General features: G+C 39.0%; 1 long non-coding RNA gene across 1 annotated transcript in view; it reads left to right on the forward strand.

Annotated features, from left to right (window-relative positions):
• Window positions 1-18,471, forward strand: part of LOC125333379 — a 47,525-nt gene extending 29,054 nt beyond the window's left edge. Inside the window, exons 3-4 of the long non-coding RNA XR_007206835.1 lie at window positions 690-778; window positions 18,333-18,471. This is a non-coding gene — a long non-coding RNA (uncharacterized LOC125333379). The remainder of the gene's footprint in view (window positions 1-689; window positions 779-18,332) is intronic.
• Window positions 18,472-19,489: the final 1,018 nt, after the last annotated feature.

A 19,489-nucleotide genomic window follows, 5' to 3' on the forward strand; every position in this document is an offset into this window, starting at 1 on the left:
TAATATAAAGTGAGACGTATATTGTGTCTGAAGTGAGATCTGTGCTGGCAGATGAGGAGAGCTATTCATCCCAAAAATATTAATCCCAAACATACCTTGCTCAAGATTATCTGACCTCCCCAATTCTTGAGTGCAGTTCTTGAAACCACTCCTTTGCCTCTCCCAAGTGTTGATAAACCCTGGGAAGGCCTTATCTGGGCTCCAGCTGGCACAGCCACGCAGCTCTGCAGTCACAGTTCACTCTGAGAGCTTGTGCTGATCTGCCTGAGGAACTGAAATGCATATTTTAAATGCTATCAAAGGACTCTCAAGAGTGTACAGGGATTTAAGAGCAAAATGTGTGGCCATGAGGGAAGCGGGATGCAGATGCTTTGCTAGAGCTTTTTAGGAAGTTAGCAGGTTAGGTTCAGTTAGTTCCTCAGGAAGAGATGGAGAACTTGGCAGCAAACCTGTATTTTTCCATGGCATGTGAAGGGAATGCCAGCATTCAGCAAGAACACATTGGTGTGAAGATGCTGATTTTTCTGATGCATGGAGAACACAGGATTTCTAATGAGTATTTGGTGGTTAGGGAAAAAAAAGCCAAGGAAATGCATCAGAAAGTCCTCATATAAACAACCCTGTGCTGTTGCTGTTTGTGCAGTGTCTGACAGAGAGCTGATACATTTGTTTTTATGTTTTTTCCTCAGGACCATACTCCTTCGCCATGTTGCTGAGGACTTGTGCAGTTGTAAACCATCTGCAAGGTTGCCTGAGATCAACCCCTTGTGAAACCCAGGTAACACGGCAGGAATATTATCACATTGCTCTGGGGCCCTCAGAAGTCTCAATCCCTGAGCTTCTTGAGGGCAAAGCTCCTTAATGAAATCACAATATTTGGATGGCACAGTCCCCAGGATATGTAAACATGCTGCCTAAACAGCTGTTAAATAATTGTCAATGTTTATTCGGGCTCTCAATCAGGGAGAGGTAGATTTTAACACATTTTATGGTGTGGTCTCTGTAGAGAACAAAGTTAATCCTTCTGATAGGGAAGTATCTCAGAGCTGCAGTGCTCTTTTTTTGAAGTCACTGTTTTACTGTGTGCCAGGACAATGATTTTCATGCATTTGCACCCCACTTTGTTTAGAACTTTTGCTCTAAAGCTGGATTTAGATGATGATTAGGTATATTCAGAGAAACCCATGAAACTGGGAGCTCTCAACAGACGGCGTGATCAAACCTGAAGTCTCAGCACAGTGATCTCTGACAAGGCAAGCTTGAACCAGTTTGTGCCCAAAATTCCATGCAAGAGTTTGCACTTGTTCGAATGCCATGCCACAGCGTGTAATGTGAATATTTGCTGTAATACATCTGTACACTTGTATGCTGCTGGATGCCTAAGGTTAGACTGGATGCTCCACACAGAGCAGAACTCATTCTCAGACAGAAAGATGTTCCAAGTGGCAGAGCATGAAGTTAGGAACAATGTGTGAATCCACTAAAAGAACAGCAGCTTTTAGGTAAGTATTGTGTGTTTATAACTCTTCAGTTTTGCACTTTTTATTCAGATTTTGTAAAGTGAAAACAAGGAGGAAAAAACCCCAACACATTCCTGTGAATAATTCATTTATAAGTGGAAGATCTAATTTTCACATTAATATCATTTACATAATCACTACTCATCCCAAAGTTTTGCACATGTATAAAATCTGAAGGTTTAGTTTTACTTTCTGCTTTGCTGTGCACATGAAGCTTTCATTAAGAGCTTTATAGGAGCACAAGATAAGATCATGCTTTCATTCTTAAGATCCAAAAGGGTAAATAGAATATGAAAACTGTTCCTGGATATATGATCTAAATGTATGCAGTGTGACTGCTCTTTTCTAAATATTAACTGTCTGACTTGGTGCTTTGCTCTGTGGCACTGTGATAGCAGGAGAGCCGATGTGATATAAATGATGCCAATCTCTGCACTGTTGGCATGAGCATCTGTCTCCTTGGCAGACTCCAAAGGCAGCTCCTGGCAGCTTTGGAATTGCCTCTAGGTCTATCATATGGTTTAAGCTTCTGACTTTTCCTCTTTAGCTAAAGTCCACTCCATCTGGAACATATTTAATTCTCTTTCACCTTTGATTCTGGAGAAACGCTGATGGAAACACTGTAAATTCTGGACTGAGGACTCTGGGATTGTTTAAATGCTTGTGGATGTCACACTTCTGCTGAGATCTGAAACAGACTCTCGGTGTTACACACTAGAACTGAAATCTGAAAGAGGAAGAAACCAAAAGCACTGTTTCATACAGAACTATCAAGGAAATTGCAATAAAATTTCTTCTTTTGTTTTGTTTGGGGGTTTTGTTGGGTTTGTTTTAAGGTCAGCTCAGATCTGCTCTAGTGGTGTCCTACATCTCCATGCTGGCTGGGCTCCTGGAAGCAGTCTGACCTACCTAGACAGCATCAAGGAGTGGGAGGAGGGTAAAAGCCAGCAGTAGGTCTGGGAGAGCTGTGGGTTTAGCCAGGTGGTTGCCGCAGATCAAGGCACACTGCAGCCCCAAGATTCATCCAACTTAGGAAATGGTTTGATTCAAGCATGGACACTCAACCTTCAAAGTTCTACTGTAGATCAGGGCCTATTGTACTACATCCCACAAAACTGAAATAATCTCTTCCTCGTGCTTCTTGGACCAGTTTCTTTGGTCTAAAGACCAAGTATGAATTGTTTTCTCTTACAGCTATAGTGGGATCTGGCTTTCTTAGAGACATAAAGCAAAGAAAGCCTGACAGAGATGAAGAAGCTGTCAAAACAAAAGTGGTCGTTCATTTTTTATTAAACCCTGTTCTTTCTTTCATGCTCCTGTATTGCTATTTAAACCATCTTGTTCCCTCACAATCTCCTGCTAACATCAGTGTCTAGCACATGAAAAGGGAAAGGGACATCACCAGTGGAATGTTTCATGCTCACACTTACTAAAATACACTGGCTTTGGTCAGAAGTACAAAACCAACAAGAAGAACAAAGTCACGGGCATTGGGAAAAACAAAGCCAGTGGAGGACAGGGAGAAACAGCTTCTGTGTAGCAAAAGCAGACAGCTTGCTCACTCCTCCTCTGGATGCCAGCACACTTCTTAGGGTCTCTGTGACATCTGGCTCACTTGCTTCGGCTTCGCTTCCCTCTTTCTCTCCCACCAGGAGAAGGCTGTACATGCTGCTCCATCCTGCCATGCCAATTACAGCAAGGGGATAATGACACTGACTCCATTCCAGTGCTGGCTAGGCTTAGAGCCCATTAGACAGATGGGCAAAACATGGGAAAGGCTTGACTGTAACTTTGAGAACTGGGATCTGAAAAGCCAGAAACTTGTTTTTGTTTCTTTCCTGGGTGTAGCATAGACTTCCACGTTGCTTTTCTATGGTAGACTCAGATCTTAACCAAAATTTCAGTTACTACCTCTTTTTCTGACTTGTCTAATGTATCCCATTTCCTCTGTCTGTGAGGGTGACTTATGGAAACAAAGGAAAAACATTCTTGGGAGCTACCGTGCCGATGAGCCTTATCTGAAGTTCTTCATTATGTCTTCCTGGACACACACAGTGCGTCTGAATGCTTGGACATCCATTTTCTCAACACAGCTTGAGCCTCACTGGATTCTGTTGGCCTCTGAGTATCACTCAGATTGGTCCGAGCAATCCCTGAACCTGGCATCAATTTGTCTGCCAAAGTTTAATAAATAATGGCATTAACCAGGTAAAGGTTATGTCACTTTAATATTCATATCATACTTCAGTCTGCATTTTTATATCTGGTTGGAGCAGTCACTTGCAAAAACAGCAAGCTTGGACAGCTCCTTTTGAAGAGAGCAGTGCTCAGTGCCAGGCTGTGACACAATATGTTGTTTCCCCTCCTCTGTTGCATATCAGGGAGGTGAGCTTCTGAGATAAGGAAACAATATCTAGTTTGGGGGTTGGCCTTTGACAGACAAAGATGCAAGATAAAGAATGTTGTTACAGGTATAAAAATGAGGAAGGAATCAAATTGGTCAGAAACAGAGAGACACAGGTGACTCACTGTGAAATAAGGGAATCCAGTGAGGATGGGCTACTTTTTATCTTCCCTTGTTTTACTTTGTGGCTTTCAAACCACCCTGATTCCTCCTCTAAATCAGTTCTGACCATCTTGATACTTGGAAGTGAAAAACTTTTTCTTGCACTAAACTGGGTATAGCATCTTATTTACTTGTTAATGTAGCTGCCAGATTATATAACTGCCAGATCATGTAACTCCTACACAAACTCCCAAGAGAAGCAGGATTAACTGAGGAGGTAAATACTGCACCAGTCAGTATCTTTGCAGACCATGAGTGGCAAAGGTACAACAGAAAACTTAATCCATAGCCTTCAGTCTCTGCACTGCTGTCTCGTTGGATGTCAAACTGAGAAAGAGGAGGTTTAGATTTGATTTGGAAAAAAAAATCTTCCCTGTGAGGGTGGGGGGGCCCTGGCACAGGGTGCCCAGAGCAGCTGTGGCTGCCCCTGGATCCCTACAAGTGCCCAGGGCCAGGCTGGACAGGGCTTGGAGCAGCCTGGGACAGTGGAAGGTGTCCCTGCCCATGGCAGGGGGGTGGCACTGAATGGGCTTTCAGATCCCTTCACGAACCATTCTGTGATTCTGTGACTGTCAGAAGGGGTTAAAGAATTAGAATATCTGTAAAGTTATCATTTAAATTATCAGCTACTTGGTAGATAATTGTAAGATCAGAGGACATGTTTTTACAAAGGGATGTGGAAGTACCTATGAAAATGCAAAGCCGGTTTATAAAAACCAGATATTTAAGAAGAGAAAAATATTTCAAGGAACCTAACAAATCTTGTTGGAATACTGGTGCCTCTTGTATTCTCATCCTGGAAATCCTTTGGTGCAGATCTGCCACTTTTTTCTTGATGGATGTATTTTGTTAAAGGCATCTTGTGGTAATAGATGCTGTAAGTGCAGCCTGCTGCACAATAGCAAGGGCCATCTCAGAATAATAGAAAGTTTAGAGTTTGAATCCATCTGTCACAAGAAAAGACTACCTTAGATGTGTGAATCAAATAAATGTCTGTGTACAACTCTAAAACTGATAGCAACTTCATTTATTTTGTGCTTTAAAGAAGACCAGGATAACTTTCACTCTAACTTCACCAAAACAGCCCTAGCCTTAAACTTCATGTTACCAAAATCAGGAGTGAAAGGGAATAGGACATTTTCCTGCATTTCATTGGTTTATTTATGATTGATTTAAGGTTATTCTTTTTTGTTAGTGGGGGGGGGAGAATGAAACAAAACCCCAAACCATTAAAAAACAAACACACAAAAACCCCACACAAACCAGCAACAGGAAATATGCAAGTGGGTTTTTTTTATTATGCAAAAAAATATTCCTTTTGTGTACCAAGGGAATAAGTCAATTTGTACTAAATAGGAAAGAACAGGAAAAGTGCCAAAGGATGCAAAGGTTTATTTTTCTACAAAATGTGCCCCTGGCCATTTCTATCAAACAGCCAAGCAATGTTAATGGCACATGCCCTGCAGTTTACAGTTGTCAATATTCATCTTTTGCCATTTTGCTGGTGTTCTGAAGTAACAAATTTAGAATGTTCAAGCCCTGCAGTTGTCAGGGTCCAGCTCAGGAGGGTTGTGGTGTAGCCTGTCTAGGATTTAACTCCAGGAAAACTCTGTCCCACACTAGAAGTCAAGGGAGGATGTCTCTAGTCTGAGTTGAGGATACGAATATGTTTGTTCTGTGATCTTGACTGTTCTCTCTTTTTTTTATTACATTTATTTTGTGGGGAGGGAAGTGGAATGAAAAAAAAAAAAAAGGCTCTTTTTTAAATACCAATTGAGAATGAGAGAGTAAAATATATTTTCTTGGGAAATAAAATCTTGAAGCTTTACATAGGTTTTCCTTTGCAAACTTGCTAATGATCTGTTTTGAACACATTTAGAAAAAGTAGCTTCCCAGTAGGAGCCATTTATATTAGAAGACAGAAAGTTTCAGTTTTTTGAAGTGTTTGATGAGGGAGAACAGCATATATGAGAAAAGGAATAAAATCTGAGTGTTGCCTCTCTCTTTTAGATGCTTATATAAACAGCAAAGATCCCACTAAGCCGCTGTTTCTTTTCAGGTGCACATAATGTACAGTTTTGCTTTCATGTTCCAAAGGGATTGTGCTGTTTGTATGGGACCATGCAGGCAGCGGATGCTAGAGACAGAAACAGAATTCCTGATTTTATATCCCACAAATCACTGTAGAACAGGGTTGTACAGCAGGGCCAATAATGAGCTCTATGCTCAAAATAGGAGAAATCAATTGGTGTACACCTTTCTTTTGAAATTATTTTGATTTCCCTTGAATTAACAAACTTTTTCCATAGTCGCTTCTCTAATCATGGCTCTAAGGGTTTTTTTTAGAAGCTATTTCAAAGTTGGAAGAACCATAGGTATAAAATCCATTTGTGTCTTTGGAACTTTTATTTCCTTAGTTTTAGGCTAAGTGAATATCCATGTGCCTAACCAGGTCTGTGCTCTAAAATTTAAGGTAGAAATTAGAATGATAAAGAAATAACTGAAAGAAAGTGAGCAATTTTAAGGGAGATAAAGAATGTATATGAGCATGTGGGAAGAATTATAAGTGGAATGTATGGCAGTGAACTTTCTGCTAAGAATAAGAGGAGAACTTGACAGGTTCTCCAAGGGGGCTGTTAGAGTTTACTGAATAAATTTCCTCTGTGAAAAACCCATCCAATCTCTCTCAAAAAAACCAAAACTTAATCAGCCAGATAGTCTGGGCACTGACTAAAGGCCCTGCAAACTCCCTGTCCCAAACTTTGTCTGATCTCCTAGACCCTGCTCTTAGTCCAGCTCACGCATCACCTTGTGTCCCCCTAAGCAGTAAAACCAACCTTAGAGGGAGGAAAAGGGAGGGCAGATTTGGAAAGGTTTACAGGAGATGGTGAGATCTCTTTGGCCCTTCTATGTCCATTAGAATAACACTTAATACTTTAAAATATTTATTGAAAATACTTTCCCAACTGGTAGTGCTGCAAAATTATCAGGCTTGCCTTAGCAATAACATCCTGCAGTACCAGTGAGTGTCTCTAACACCAGACTGATTTCCTCCATTATAAATCAAATTATGAATTCCTTATTCATCTGTGCAAGAATAGTTACAATATACAACCAAGGTACTCAGCTGCCTTAGGATGGAACATGAAAACACCCTGCCCAGGTTCACATCATCTATATGGGCAAAATTTAATTATCTAAGGGAGACATTCTGCTCAGGTCACTCACTGTCCTAACAAGCATCTCTTCCCTAAAATACTGATGTCAATATAATGGATTAGGACAGCTGTGTCAAATCCAATTACTCATTTAGCTTAGATTTGGTTTCCTTGATGGCTGCAGAACCAATATGGAACAGAAACTTTGTATGATAATGAAAATAAGTTTTGATTTAGAGAATAAACTAATAAACCACCAAAACATTATTTTGTGACTGGCTGGCACAGTGGGCTCTGAGTATCTTGGTGGCCAACCTGGTATCTTTTTGGTCACTAAACATATATGGAAAATAGAAAACAAATCTTGCAAACAGGTAGTGTAGAATTACTGACAAATTACAGATATTTGGGGTTATAAACTAAGAAACAGTGATGTTATCGGGGGAAAGCACTGTGAAGTGCCACATTAAAGGCCAGTGACTGGGTAGGAAAGGGACAGTGATATGGTGTCACCTTTTTGTGCTGTGGAGGGAGCCAACTATGCAGGGAAAGTACAAAAAGGTCTCCCAAAGTTTGTGATCTCAGATTTTGACCAAGCAGTTTTTGTTGCTGCATATTTATTGCTTCACTTCTTTGATTCTAAGAATTAATGCAGGTGCTTGTTGCTTGTGTGGCAGTCTCCCAGCCAGTTAGAAGCAGGAATTTAAAAAAGATTGTTGAGAAAATGAGCTAATCTCTAGCTGTTTGTGAACTACTTTTATACCAATGAAATACTCCTGGTTTACTAATACTGTGGTATTAGGGCTGGAACTAGCAGTCAAAAAGGCTGTAAGTCATGTGACTTCCTGACTTTGGGAAGGCAAATTGTCCTTGTGGTTATCTGTGAAATAGCTACATGTGTGGGAATTAAATTTTACTGTTTGGCCTTACTGTGGCTGTTTCCAGGAACTCTGGAGTTCTGAATGCTTCCACCCTATCCCTGAGATATTTGTTCCCTCTTTGTCAGTCACTGAAGAGCAACCACCTTACACAATTATGGTGCCAAACCAATCAAGCATTTGCATGTCCTGGCACTGCACAGAACAGAAAGCACAGCTGAAATGACGTGAGAAAGGATGTTGAGGAAACAAGACAAGGGATGAAAATCTAATGTACAGAGTCAAGGTCAAGCAGACATTACTGTGTGAATCAGAGATGCTCCAAAGCATGAAAAGAACACGTGGAGGAAGATTGGAAGGAGGAGGAGGTGGGAATGGCTGATAGATGGTGTCACTGTGCCTTTCAGAGGTTGCTGGGCTCCTGAGATGAGCAGCTAAAAAGAAGGTGCTACCGAGAGAGCTGAAAGCCATCATGCTCCCCTGAACAAAGAGTTAATTGCTTGGTAGGAAGTGCAGTCTGTAAGTGAATACATTTTATACTTGGGGCATACAATTTGCTTGAGCAACTCATTTGCAAACAAAACGAAGTTTCAAGAGAATCAAAAGAATCTGTGAGTTCAAACTAAATTCAAGACATGGGTTCAGTCAGAAATGAAGGAGGAAGGAAATTGAAAGCACACAGTGAAAGAATTGAGCTTTTAGTTGGGTATTGCTGTTTCATTTCAAAGAATTTTGCAATTAACTTTAACCTGCAAAACAGTCTTGTTCTAAAGTTTAATGAAAAGAGCAAAAGCTTAGACCATATTTTTGGTTTAGATCCAAAGAGAAATTAGGTTTGGCCCTAAAATTCCATTGCATGAGATTTTGTTTTGATTCTCCTAAACAACGTGGATGAAAAATATTTTGCTTTCATGGCAGAATTGTTTTTCTAGGGCACAGCTCTCAATAAACTTCAACATGTATTTGCTTATATGTACCATATGTACCTGTCACAGTAGGAAATTCAGGAAAAATGCCCTTTTCTTGGAAATACTCAGAAAATAAAGGGGGGATCAGACTGCAAGAGCAGTCACCTTCTCATAACCAGAGCTTTTGGGGGGCTCCTTTCCTAAAGAAACAGAGAGAATTTACCTGAGAACTCAAATGTCTCCTGGAAAGAGCTCAATCAATCTCCTATATTCAGCTTAGACATTTCACTGTTTTAAATAAAATTCACTGTCCAGTATATTTGAAATTAATACCTTGCTAAATTCTTGTATTTTTCAGTTTGATTCCTATTTAATACCAAGAAATAGCGTGGAGAAAATGAAAACCTTTTTTTCTTTCAATTGTTTTCTTGGCTCTTATATTTTCAGGTTTTCCTTAACAGTAGTAAAAGAGAACAGAGAGATGTACCACTGGAATTCTATGTGCTGCCTTATAAACTGAGAACAAATAAAAACACTTTCTTAAAAATCTGTTAATTCTAACATAATAGGCAAAATTAGAGATTCTGATAAACCATTTAACCACTATATTTTCATGGCAAATATGTTTGTGTAAAATATATTATTTTATTAAAGATAAATAAAACCAAAGCTGCTAAAATCTTAGGACTTTTGTAACAGAATTTACACTTTAATAGCATCTCTCTTCCTTCAACTAATGCAAGCTTTTATATGGACTAAGTACAAAGCTTTCCTTAATTCTCTTCCTTTGTCCCACTTTGACAGTAGGGATGGTTGTAGAATTGACTCTTCCAATGGAGAAATAAGAGAAAGACTGGGGTTTCTTTGATTTGAAGCCTTTTGCTGCCAAGCTAAATGCGCATGAAGCAGAGGGAAAAGAACAAAGCAGATGAGAGTAGTTTCTGTGTTAAATCCACTTCCTACACCCGCTGCTGAGGTGGGAAAGATGGAACACATGGTCCTTTCAGGCTCACACAACAACCTCGTCTCAGGTAATTGTCTATAAGGCCGTTCTAGTAAGGAGTTCACAGAGGTCTTGTGAGAGCTGCTTTGCCTCTAGATCCTCTAGAACTGAACTGAGAAGAGGGAGGAGTAAAAAATGATGGAAGAAAAATGTGGTGTAAAGGGAAGAGACTGGAGGGAGACAGTGAAAAAAGTGACACAAGGCATTTTTCATCTGTTGTTTAGAAAGACTGAGTAGTCTGCACTGCCGCTTGGACATCTCTTTACTTCTGTGAAAGCATTTCTAAAAATCACGTGAGAAATGCAGCAATAAATTCCAGACTCACAAAACGATCACATGTTCTGTTAGCCCATTCCTTCCTCCCTTCCTGGATGGAACGCTGAGGAGGAGCAGCAGAATATGTGTTTGTGACTCGCACATTTTGGGTCACTGAAATCCAGCTCCTCATTCCTTGTTTTTACAAGTCACAATTTTAGGTCCTCTGATGGCCATGGCAGATGGATTTGTGTCTGTTATCTAGGACAAACTATCTAGGACAGTTTAGAAAACAGACTTGCACTAAAAAACCTTGACTATTTCACTGGAAACAGATGTCATTAGTCTTTTACCCAGTCAATTAAAATTTCCCCTAAAATGATCACATTACATCGATGAACCCATTCTATGGAAATCTAGATTTCTGAGCATATTTCTGTGTTCCAAACCCTGTTTTACTGGTGTGTATATGTCCATTAAAATTAAATTTTTAACATTGAAAATGTGTTAAGTAAAGGATTTCATCTCTGTGTGATATACATATATTTGTAGCAAAGGTGAAGAGGGTTATGGAGATGGATTGGCTGGATTAAATGTCAGTTTTTATGAAATCATTTAAAAATATGATAGAAAAAACCCAAAGCAGAAGGAAAAAGAACCAAATGTCCAGTTGTTAAATGCTGTCATGAACCAAAATTGTAAGAACCATCAGGGACAATGACATTCATCCCCTTATCAGTTTTCTGCAAACAGATTAGGAATTCTCACTTGGAAAAAGGAAAGTAAAGATGATTCCCAACTTGGAAATTTAAACTCCTGTTGGCAGTGGAGAATGTGCTGTGAGCAAGAACTTGAGGTCACTCACACACTGCAAAGTGCAGCTCAGCTGAAATCCCACAGAGATCCTGGAGAATCTCTGCAGTGCCGTGGAAACAATGGCAGAGCAGAGGGCAGAATGTATATGATAAAAACTTCTTTGTTTAAAATTCTGCCATCACGAGGGATGAATGGGTTTTGGACTGGAGAAGCAAAGAGTCCAGTAATTTGTATCATCTTTGCAATATGTATGGTGCAGCTTTGAACATTCCTAATGTGCCACAGATGGTCTGGTTGGGCAGCAGGACTGCCAAAAGTGAATGTATGAAATTAATCTCTTTTTCACTCTATCACACCATCTGTTGCCAGTTCACTGCGTCTGTTAATAATAACAAGTAATTAATAATAATTTCAATAATTTAATTAATAAGTACCCAGTTGATTTGAAACCACTTTTATTGGGGTTTACTGGTTTAGTCTCTTTTTTTTTTTTTCATCTGTGCAGGTTACATAAAGAAGGTTTGACCTGTTTTCTAAGTGACCAAACATATAAGTTAATTTTGTGTCTACTCCTAATGCTGATATATAAGCTCGAATGAAGTAGAAACTCACTTGTCACTGAGGCTGAGGAACAGATTTAGGTCTTTGCTGGATTTGGATTGTAGAGGGTACACTTATGTTAATATCAGGTACAATCTGGCCTCAGGAACGTGGTGGTCTCTAACTATTGTTATGCTATTCTTTCAGAGAACAAAAATTATATTTAGCTTGGAAAAGATAAAACTTTCCTTCAGTTTATTCTCTTTCCAGAGTATTTTTCTCCCACAAATATATGTTTCTCATTTATTTTTTATTGTATGCATTATGCCCTTTACAATGTTTTTTGATTATTACTGTATAACTCTTCACTTTCTGTTTGTAAGTCATTGCTCAAAAATTTCTGATACCATAATTTTGTATTGGTCCTACAGGCTTTTTAGGCATCTAAAATAATTTATTATGAGTGATAACTGCAGTTTTTTCATCTTCTCCTTATAAGTGTGCTTTCAAACTTAATTAAGCATAGCCATATTTATAATAGGATGAAAGGGTCCAAAAATAAGCAAAAACACAGTTACTCATGATTTGAATTCTTTATATATGTATGTTAATTCAATAATTTTCCCTAGGCAGATTGAGTTACTTATTTTATTTCCTTTTCATCAGATTTTTATTTTTCCTCTATGATGTTTTATGTCTACCTAGTTTTCTAATATCAAAGTGTTCACAGTTTTGTCAAAGCCACAGGCTGGGGGAGCGAGGCAAAAACAAGAGTAGTGCCCCAGCCCCCACTACACTCATAGAAGGGAGTATATCAATTATTTCTGGTGTTTTGTTCCTTTCCAAAGGCATGCAGGAAAGGCCAGAACTGAACCTTTCCTTCACAGTTTGTCATCTTTTACACATTCACCGTGCACTCCCCTGGTATCAGCTTGAAATGTATGAGCACTGGTTACTTTGGGCATGTTTTAAAAAGTGCTTTGATTGATGTCACGTGAAACAGCCAAATTATTCTTTTTTGATAGCAGCATCTGCTGGGTTTTTGTTTGTTTGTTTGTTTTAGGGGGTTTTTTTTATGTTTGGTTTTTTTTAACAGATATTTACATCTAGGAATCATAATCCCATAAACCCCCTTTTTTTAGAGATCAGGTGTTATTAATTCCATAGCACATTCAGTTCAGTTTACTTTATCATTATCAAACTCATCTGTTTCAGATGAAGGAAATGCTGGAGTTATGTAGCAGGTACTACATTTGAAGAGAAAATTCCCTTTCCTCTCCTCCCCACACTTGAATTTAGCTCATAACTTGGAAAACAACATTCAGGTTTACACCTGGGTGCAAGTTCTTGCATCAGGAAGCTCAGTTAGAGCTTCAGGTTTTGAATTTAGAAGTTCCCAAAGAAAACATTCCTGGAATTGTTCTTTCTAACTTTCAGCATCACGCCTGCCCTCAGTGTAAATGTTTGCTTTTAAAAATCCACTTACCATGTGGCCTAGAACACTGCAGCAGTGGATCCCACAAATTAATGAATGAAATGCACACACAAAAAGGTTGTGTGTGTTTTAGGTGGGGTTTGGATTGGTTTTTGCCTCTTTCTGCAAGAGGTATATATAGTATATAAAGTTTTGATGAGGTTTCCAAGGAATGATACTTCAGAAAAATAAGATGGGAGAAGGGCACTGGCCAGAAGGCGGCTCAGGAATTCCTGATTTTCCTTTTTAACCATGTGTTTTCATTAAATTTTGTGAATAGTCAATCTACCTACTGTCTTCAAAAAGGAATCTAGGTGACTATGGAGGTCTCACCACACGGGAAGACAAAGAAATCTCTTTTTTTTTTTTTTTTTTTCTCAGTAAGTGTTTCTACATCCCAAAAGCAGAGCACACGGGAAAAATGGCTTTTCTGTCTTTTTGCTTTTGGAAGCCTTAAAAGCAGATATGATGCAGTAATCTCATTCAGAATAATGTAAGTGCTATATTAAAAATGAAATGTGATATTAAAGAATCATATTGAAGTCTTGGGAAATAGGTTTCTGGTCTCATCATTTTCTTAGGTTTCATTAATATTGGTCACATACAATCCTTATTTTGTCTTCCAAGCCAACTGAATTTTTATCTGTACGTGTTCACAAGGACTGCAGAGAGGGGAATATCAGAGTTGAGGAGCAACATGAATTGGATGTCATTTTCTCTGCCACTTGTGTAATCTCTAATAACACAGGCATCTAATAACCTCCATTTCTTACTGACAGCTCACTGAGCTGGGAATGCAGGTTTCTGCTGCTCGCCAGGAGCTGTTTTATTGACTGAACTCTGGAGAAGTTGTCTCAGATTTAAGGGTGTGCTGAATTATAGCCAATTGCACTGAGCAGAAATCCTCAAAATCCGTTTTAAATATAGGTTTTACCAGTACATGAATGCAGAAAGAAAATCCCACTCTCCGTTTGCTCACAGGAAGGAAATATAAGAAAAGGAAAGATTAAGGCACAGCTGATTCTTACAACTCTGGGTTCTTTCTCGGGAGGCAGTGAGGGGATTCCAGAATTCCACAGCCTGCTCTGAAGGAGTGTGCCACTGTGCCAGCTCAGGAAAATGTGCCTTATTCACTCCATCATACTGGTTTAGTGTTTTTAGTTGTATTTTCTCCTTTGAGCTTTAATAGAGGAAAGTTGGAATTTGATTCCAAAGCTTCCTGGCAAGACCAGACAGAAGAGCCATGGACTAAAGTCCCTCCTTACACCTGTGCCTATGTTTGATAGGGTGGCATTGCATCCCGTCCAGGAAAGCCAATGGGAATGCTATTTAAGAGGGGGTTTTTAACTTTGTGACTGAGAGAATATAATTCATAGAGATGTTTTCATGACAAAACATTTTTAATCAGGAAAAAATATCAAGCAATAGACTGTGACCTGTCAATATAAACACAGCTTAGTGAAGCCACCAACAGACCTCCAGCACAGCACTCTTCTGGCAGATTCAGCTTTTGTGGAGGCATCTGAAACCAGATTATTTTCTCTGAGATTGTGTGTGGTTTGTTGCACATATGAATTGATTCAGAGACAAAACTCATCATTTTGTCTGTTCCACTGACATGCATGAAGAGTTTGCTGCGTTCTGAGGCTGTGCTGCCTTGGTAAGGCCAAGTGCTGCCTGTCCCCTCTCTGCTCCTTCCAGCACTGGGGGCTGGACCTCGTACAGCTCTGCCTGGCTGAACCCAGGGACCGGGTGATGGAGTCAGAACTGTGACTGTACCATAACCACTGCCCCTGCACTCAATTTTTGCTTTTTCTCCACACAGTCTTATTTGTTGTTTAACAGCTGAGGTGTTTCTTTCCTATTTGTTTTTCCTCTGAAAAATGAGTAGCTGATTATTAGTGCACTTCTCACTTTTAACTGCACTATGTTTTAATCTATTTTAGTCTTTCTACAAATGTGAATCCTACCTCTGGCTTCCTAAAGCATGATATTTAATTTGTCATTCCCAGCTCCTACTGAGGCCATGTCCTGCACAGAACTATCCTTTTAAGGTTACAGCCAGCAGGATTGCAGCAGAGCAATACAAGTACTAATAACATATATTCCACAATTTCTTGCTGGATAGGAAGTAGAATTGGCATCAAACTGAATAACTAAAATAACTGATTTATCATTCTAGAATAATAAAGCTGTTGAGTTTTAAATTGAATTTTAAATGAAAAATACAAGTTAATCTTGAGTTTAATCAGAAGATACATGTTAATTTTAGAATGATATTGGGGGTAGCAGCTTTGGCTTTCATTTCAGCTGGGTTCTTAGCCCATCTCAAGGTGAGGTGTCTGTCTGAGTTAATCATCTGGACTTCCCCATGGCACCACATGAGCTCCACCTGCCTCCTGGGGGGGTTCATTTTACCTCAGACATTATTTCCAGGTGCTTTTTTCTCTCCTCTGATCACGACTAACTCAGAGCAGATTCTTAACATCCAGATAGCTCCAGTCAGATGTCAGCATTCAGATTTATAGACGCATTTTGTGCTTATACATGTATGTATGTATGTATGTCAAGAGAGCTGTGTGAAATGGGAGCTCCTTGTCATCCTGCCCACAGGGGTTACTCAGGTGGGGGTCAAACACTCTTTGAAGGGTTCTTGCCAGAGGCAAAGCTCTTCCCCTCCAGAGCGTGGCAACTCAGCACTAAAGCATGGTCAGTTGTCAAGGGGAAAGAGCTCTGTTTTTGGGATATGAAAGAGCAAACAGAAAGAATTAATCAATATTTCAGAAGTTTTCGATAGGAACAGAAGTGCTGATGAATTTGAATGGATATTGCTGTGCATTTTTTCCTAGGAGTTTGCTCGTTGTTGGTTTTGGTGCTCAGTCCAGTGTTGTACTTGTGTCCATTACCATTGAAATGCTCTTGAAATGTGTGAAAAAAAGGAATATTGACTCAGGCAGAACGCAGAAAAGGTTTTGTGCTTTTCCAGCTTCCTAGACGTGTTTTATGTGGAAATAATCATCTTGTTACTAATTCATAACTTAGTTCTTTCTACAGCCCATGGAAATAATAGATAAATATTAGCCAGAAGTCAAATAGCTTTGTGTGGTGCAGAGATTTTTCCCTAGAGTTTCATTGTTCTTATTTTAAATGTTGTTTCTTTTGTAGCATTTTATCCTATTAAATATTTGCTGTCCTAAAATACCATTTTAAAAGGATTTGGCAACAAAAGAAATACAAGATCCACTGTGTTTAAATCCATGCTGAGGCGTGTATTGCTCTCATGTTAATGCAGGATTTAATTTCACATGCTTCACTTTATGCCAAGTCAGAGCAAATAAATATCTTGTTCCATTATAATCTGTCCTGGGATTTTTGTTTCTGATGGATCAAAACACTTCATTATAAGGCAAAAGAAAAAAAAAACAAACAAACAAAACTAAGGTGTGAGGGGGGAAACAAGTATTTGATTCAAACAATATGAGGACCTTGCACAGATATAATATTAAAAAAAAGAGGAAAAAAGAGAAAAACCTACATTTGAGAGAGACAAAAATGTCTGTAAATAGGCCATACTTGCTGAACTTTGGACACCAGAAAACTGACTCAAATCTTGCACTTCCACGCTTCTTCTTTCACATGAAAATGAACAAATTATTTTGCAGTTGTTGATTTAAGAGTTCTATTTCCTCACCTCACTTTGATCCTGGTTTAGATGCTTGCTGAGAGGCTTTTTAAGTAAATATAACGGTTCCTTGTTAATAATTAACTGTTGTTCACAAATAACTTCTTAAATAGAAGGAAAACGCAAAATTCTTTGAATTAGGACCTTTATGAAAGATATAGGGCAGCATAATTATTTTACCTATAAATTAATTTGCAGAGTGATTGCTCTCTGTTTGATAGGGTAAATAGGACTGTGGATCTGGAAACCCATATCTTATGATTTAGGTCAATATTTATTTTCAGTTAAAATGGCTATTCTTGGCACATTGAAAGTATGAAGTTAAAAATATTAATATGAAAATAAATGCTGTAATGGGCAAGTTCTCTGAAGAGCTTCACACCTAAAATCTTTATTTTCAGGCCAGATTGAAATGCCACAAAAGAGGCAGTTCTGGTCTGCTCAGTTTCCATTTCCATATAAACCTTCATTACTTACAAGCTACAAAATTAATGAAAAGTTAGGGCTTTTTCCAGTTTGACCTAAAGACATAGAAAAATAGCAAATCAGGAAGATATGAGGAAATATTTTTTTTCCATTTCAGGTGACACTCAAATTAGCAGCCACAATCTGCTCTTCAGGATTATTTCTCACAATAAAGCTCTAACCTATAACCTGCTGAATGATATTATTAAAATATTATTCCAAAATATAACTAATAATTACACTATTGTTACCTCTTTAATAATTTTAGACCCAGTGTGTAATGCCAAAACTCACAGTGGGACTGGGTTTGTTTTGAATTCTTTATTTTGTACTCAGTATAAAAAGTGACAAGTTTCCAAGGTGCATTTTCAATATTCAAGGGAAAAATCCAAACAAACAGGGAAATAAAATTAGGTTGAATGTGCAAAGTAAGTTTGTTTTGACATGTAATATTGAAGCTCTTTGTTATTACTCTGAATGAGAATGGTAATTTGATCCCTTACTGAGGAAATTATAATTTTTAGATTTTGCAGAAAATATCTCACATATTTTACTAAACCCATAATACTGTTTTCTGAGCATTTGTTGCATCTCCTCGAAATTACACTTTTGAAATGAGTTATTGTCTTGTTTTGATGAAAGTAGAACATTTGGTTTCCTTCCTCTCGAGGCATTCTTTGAATGCTCTGCCAGTTTTGCATAGTTACATTGAAATATTGTTGATATATTCAATGTTTGTTTCTGACATTTCAGAAAACACTCTGAATATTGTCATCCTGGAAGGTTTTTCCTGCCTATTTGAGCATTCTGCACCAACACCAAATTAAAATATCTATGAGGTTTTGCAGATCGTCCTGCTCCTTCTTATTTGTACGTGAGGAAGCTTTGCCTTCTCGAGCATCTCTGCTTCCTGGAGACATCTGGGGGGATAATTTACATGTGCAACCCCAAACTGATTAATATTTAGGCAGAGAGTATGGTTTATAACCTCTCTTGTACAAGAAGAAACAGTTTGTTTAGTACTTCATGACATAATACAATTTCTGCTGTGGGATAAATTCTCTCAGTCTCTTACAGATATATCTGAAGAGGCCAAGGCTGAACCTTGTGTGCGGTGCTGAGTGTAACTTTCTCTCTTCACTTGAAGTTTCTCGGCTCTGAGTGATCCACGTGAGCAGGGTAAATGTTTGCAGATGCAAAATTTCAACAAAGGTAATTTCCATCTGTCCCAGTTTGAGACAAATTCAGAGGAACGTCCGAAATGAACTTCCTCTGATAGAAGGCAGATTTCAGCCCCCCCTCCCCCACCAGGTTCGGAAAGAATTTTTCCTTGGAAGAAAGTGAAAAAGAAAAGTTATTTATTTAACAAGCAGAGTGCATGCAGGCACGGGGAAAAAAAAGAATAATGTTAAATAATAAAACTTCTCGCTGTGGAGGGAACCTGGTAAAATTCAAAGCCCTTGTGGACGTGGCTCTCTCCTCTCCAGAGCTGGGGTTTGGTGTGGGCCCCTCCAGGGAAAGGTGTAGGGCCTCCCAGTGATGTTCTGGTGGTGCTGAACAGTCCAGAAGAAAAGAAAAACAAGCCAAAGTCACAGGAAAAAAAACTTTCTTACCTCAGCTCATGGACTAGCTGAAAAGCAAAGGAGTTGAACTCTCCGTCTCTCTCCTGAGGAAAGGAATCGAGAGCTGGGAGAAGCAGGAAGGTGCTTTCCTCTGCTCTGCCGCAGCCAGGAACACAGGGCAGTGTGTGTGCCCTTGAGCACAAACCACTCAGCTTTTTTTTTCTCCCTTTCTCTCAGACCCAGCCTAACGACACAGAAAGGCACAGGATTCATGTCTGCAATAGGGCAGACGATGGGGATACAGTATCCTACAGCCACCCCAGGACACCATTACACAGAACCGAAGCATTGAGTAAATTACAGGCAGAAACGTGACCCTAAAGGTACATCTGAATAGTCAATAGAAAATAAAAGCTTTTATTTGTCTTATATTTGCACTGCTGCCATTCCTGTATTTTGTTTTAAGACACACTTTAGTGGCACAAACAATGTGTGGCAGATTGAAGGTGATGGAGATGAGCGTTCTCTTTTCCATGAAGAGCTATGTATACCAGGATTTTCACCTGTTCTTAGAGCTAGTGAGAGCTTTCAGGTGCATGTCCACAAAGAATTGAGAATAACAGTGATGATCATTTTCTCCCATTTAACTTCTACTTACCTTA

Source organism: Corvus hawaiiensis, chromosome 14 (assembly GCF_020740725.1).
Source record: "Corvus hawaiiensis isolate bCorHaw1 chromosome 14, bCorHaw1.pri.cur, whole genome shotgun sequence".
Classification (NCBI taxonomy): domain Eukaryota; kingdom Metazoa; phylum Chordata; class Aves; order Passeriformes; family Corvidae; genus Corvus; species Corvus hawaiiensis.